Genomic DNA, 4,798 nt, shown 5'->3' with positions numbered 1-4,798 from the left:
CACCTGCCAGCTTATCCAGAACTGTGAAACATGTGCTGCCATCAGACAGGCCAAGAGGGTAAAGCCCCTGTGGTGTGGGGGATGATGGCTGAACTAGAGATGTGGGCAGGCCTGGCAGATTGATCCCAGCACACTCCCCAAACCCACCAAGGCAAGCTCTCTGTGCTGAAAATGGTGGACACAACCCCTGGAGTGCAGGAGACACACCCTGTGCCTCCCAGCATTGCCCACAACACCATCCTGGACCTGGAAAAGCAAGTCCTGTGGAGACACGGCACTCCAGAAAAACTAGAGTTGGACAGCAGGACTCCTCTCAAAAACAACCCTGTGGACAGCTGGGCAGAGAGCTGGGCATGCAGTGGATGTATCATATTCCCTGTCCTGCACCAACCTCGGGGAAAGTTGAATGGCAGAGTGGACTGTTAAAACCACATGGAAAGCAATGGGAAGTGGGACCTTCATACTCTGGGATCTGCATTTAGCAAAAGCCATCTAGTTAGTTAATACTGGAACCTGAAGAGAGAAATCTCCAGGCCAGTTTAGCGTGTAAGAGAAGCTAAAAAGAGCAGGTCCTTTAACCAGGCCCACAGGCCTGGAGGAACACACTCGACGTGTCCTCCCAGGCAATGGTTCGACAGTTGTATAAAATGATCCGTCCAAACCCAGAACTATCCACCCCCCAGTCCTGCCCCCCAACATGCCCCAATTGGGTTTGGGGTCTTTGGGACCCCTTCTTCCTCATCTTGATCTTCTTCACAGTATGTCCAGTCCTTGGAGCGCCTCCAAAGTTCTGGCTTGGAAGGTTCTGTTGTGGTATCTTGTTGTCCAGACCTGGGGTGCCACGTTGTCCAATAGAGTTGCTTTTCTACAATTCTATCTAGTAAAGAAGTCTAAACACACTAAAGGAATTGAGAAAGTTTGATATTGAAATGGTTTGACCCTGGCAAGATGCCAGAGGCTTCTTAAAACCACTTTACTACCTTTTCTTCTGCCCTCTGAATCTGGACAGAGGAGAGTAAAAAAACTGTAAAGGAATTTTCATGAGTAGAGATCAGGATTGAGAGAAAGACCATTATTAACAAATAAAACAAACTCAGAGTACAGATAAAACTTAGATTCATTACTAACAGACTAAAAAAAAAAAAGCTAAATTCAGTGCTAAACAAACTAAAAAAAAAAAAAGCTAAATTCATTGCTAACAGAATAAGAGTTAAAGAGTAAAAGAATAAAACTGTCTTAAAACAAAACACCTTCTTCCCCTCCCCCTCCCATCTTTCTTCCTCAGCTGTTCCTTCCCCCCCAACTGTACAGGAGAATGGGGAGGGGGGGTGATTTGCAGTCAAAATATTGTAGTTTTCCTTTCTTTGAGTAGCAGCAGCTTTTATAATCAGCTTTTTGCAGTCCAAAGATCTTCTATGGTTACAAGGGGACTCATATTACCATAGTCTTTACCACAGGGGGTAATGGCTCTGAGTCCTTTCCCTGTTTCCAGGGGGGTCCCTTCCCACGGGAGACAGTCCTTGACAGATCTCTCCAGAGGGAGTCCACCCACCCCTCCGACAACAATTTGTTTCAGTTGTTGCCCCGTGGATGACTCCCCAAGGGGGTGCAGTCCTTCATGGGTTGAGCTGTATCCATGTGGGAATCCTCCCAGGGTTACAAGTTCTACCTGGGAAAACTTGCTTGCAGGCATGGGCGTCCCTCTCCACGAGCCACAGGTCTCCAGCAGGGCTTGGCTCCATCACAGGCCTCCCACACGGTTATGACTTCTTCCATGTATCTACCTGCTCCAGTATGGACTTCTCCAGAGACTGCAGGAAGGTTTCTACACCCTGAAAGTCTTTCATGGGCTGCAGGGGCTTCAGCTTTGCCCTGTTTCTGGGGAAGAGAGAGGAGGAAGGCCCCCTCCCTTCTCTTTGCCCCCCCTCCGGCTGCAATGACCTTGGTGACTGCGTGCTCTCTCTCAGACTGGAATTTCCTCTGTGCCACACAGCCTTCTCTTCCTCTGTTCTTCAATATGTGATCACAGAAGTGCATTTTCATTGGCTCAGCCTTGGCCAGGATCAGGAAATTCACCTGGAGTTGGCTATCTTTGGCTTTTCATAGGCCAGTGAAAGCTTCCAGTGTTTCTGACAGAAAACACTCTATAGCCCCTTCTGGCTATTAAAACCCATGACACTCTGCCAGGGATGGAGTCTCTTGCCACAAGGAACTGTGGTGCTAAGATATTCCTTCTCCTGCTCCTGCCATACTGCGTCAGGAGAGAGCCCTGGACTTGGGAACACCTGCTTTTGCTGAAGGAGACGACTCCCTGCACATTGCTGCCCAGGATCCTGATGTGGCACTGCCGCAGCTTCCTGGGAGCCATGGCTTGGGCACTGGTGTCTCGGGGACAGGAGCTGCTGGGCCACCTGCTCCTGGCAATGCCTGACTGCAATGGCCTAGGCTCCCACTCTTCCTTGCAGCCTTTTCCTGCCCATGTGCATGTTCAGCCAGGAGTGGGTTCTGCTGACAGCCGCAGCTCCAAGGGAACAGGAACTCCCATCCACAGAGGCTTCTCCGTCTGCAGGCCAGCAAGTCTCACCAACGCTCTGGGCACGATGAAGGATGTGGCCAGAAGTAATGCAAGTGTGCAGGAGATATCCCTTTCTTGGTCCTCCACAGATGGAGAAATAGAGCGCCCTGAGATGGGAACAGCTGCCTTTCCCACTGGAGGATCTTGTCCAGCACCTTCCCATATGGCACTGCCATGGCGTCCGTGGAGCCATGGACTGGGCACTGGCAGCATCCCCTTGCTAGTCTGTCATTCTCTCTGCACAGCTTTGTCTAAATCTTCCTGTTGGTTTCCCATTCCAGGGGCACTGGAATACAGGCACTTCAGAAATGGTCCCAGGAGGACAGTCCATAATCCTGTCTTGTAGGCACAGGAGAAGAAGAGAGCTCTTCTGAACACAAGCAAAAAAGAAACAATAATCTAGAAAAATATTTACCGGTCTCATCTTAAAACAGAAGTGAAAGCAGTGCAATAGAACATCGAGCCAACTACAGTTTTCATGACAGCTTTGATACAGCTTGGAAGTCAGAGTTTGAACCAGGAATTGCGAAATATCCATGTACTGCTCCTGGCAAGTTTTATTAAACTCTTCATTTCTATTTCTGTCCTGCTTTCTGGCCTACCAAGTTTGTCTGCAGGTCAAAGAAGGACAGACTCAAGCTTGTATAGGAACTACTTTTCTTGAGTTCATTCACGTTACCGGGCTGTGAATATTCTTGACTTCTAATCCTTAAAACAACAACTTTGCAAGAGAGATTATTAATAGGAAAAATAGCTAAATTGAGTCATGGAAGAATAAATGAGTTTATTTGATTCTTTTGATATTTCAGTACTCAAAGCCTTGAAGCCCTTTTCACAATAGGGACATTTGTATTAACAGTGTTCCCATATGTCCCTTTTCTTCCTACAGTAATGCAACCAGACTAATTTGTCACTGCTCCAAGGAATTGCCAGCAGCTTTTGCTCTATTTTCCCATCATTTATCTCTTTGATAGAAGTACCATTGAAAACACTGGCACTCCTATACTTGAAACTCCCAGCATGGCACAGGGATCTGATAGCTGAACTTGAAACTTGATCAGTGATAGTGACAGTATGGGATCAAGAACTAGGAGATGTCAGGACAAAAGTTCATCCAATACACACACCCAAAAATCCTTCCCAAAATAGACATTGATTTTTCAACTGAAGATATTTTCATTGATCCTGAAGGGGAAGTTTCTTCCACTAATCACCCAGGATGGAGCAGGGAACAGAAGGGACCACACTGTGCCGTGCAAGGCTCCCATGATGTAGAGTCCAGGCTACCTTGCAAAGATTTAAACAACCTTGGCATGAACAGCAAACTGTCAGTGCAATTTCCAGGCCTACATAAGAAAAGGATGCAAGTATGGGGCCTTAAGGGCAGCTGGGAAAATGAGACATGCAATTATTCCAGCAAAGCCAAAGGCAGCCTAAAGCACTTCAGAGACTGAGGGGGTCCAACAGCCCTAGAAGCCCCTCCTCAGATTTCCCTTTCTCTGGATTGAGTTCCATCAGATCAAGCACCTTGGAAGCATTGCCCCTGGGAGAGATGGAAAGGTGTTGGGCTCTGTATTTTCACTAAAGGCATCTCTATACGTGGGAGTAGATCCAGCTCTGACACAGAGCCAAGCTACAAGATACATTTGTTTTTTAGGTTTGGAGAACCCCTTCTTCTCCTGCCTAAACCATCCTTTCCAGGAGTGCTGCAAAAACACCAAAACACAGACTTAGCAAGTTTGGTTTCAGCTTCCAACAAATACTCAATTGGTCACATACCATATTCTCCAGGACTGAGAATGTCACTTTGGAGCCAGACTAATTGATACCAACTTTCACAAAGACTTCCTTTAGGTTAGAACAATCATTTAACTTCAGCTTCTCCAGTTTGGTGTTTCCCCAGATAATCTCTTGAAAAGCAACAAACAATAAATAAATTCTCCTTTGGGCTTCTAACTGGCTATAGGTTCTGACTGTCACAAGCAATTGCAGCAGACAACTTCTCTCATAAAGACATCACAGAACTATTTGCCTCCTCTCCCAAGTCTCTGGAAACTGCTTCCAGAACTCTGCTACTGGGAAAGGAAAGGCCACCTGCCAGCTCTGGGGGATTTCAGGACTCTCAATACATGCAACTTGTCAACCCCAAGGTCATTTGGGAGCTGAGGGAGTATGGGGGGAATTCCAGGTAAAAGACTTTTCTAAAACAATGGGGCATTTCAG

The sequence above is a fragment of the Empidonax traillii genome, unplaced genomic scaffold (assembly GCF_003031625.1).
Source record: "Empidonax traillii isolate 1590-97213 ecotype Southwest subspecies unplaced genomic scaffold, ASM303162v1 scaffold1619:size215769, whole genome shotgun sequence".
Lineage (NCBI taxonomy): Eukaryota > Metazoa > Chordata > Aves > Passeriformes > Tyrannidae > Empidonax > Empidonax traillii.
Note: the sequence above shows the minus strand (reverse complement) of the source record.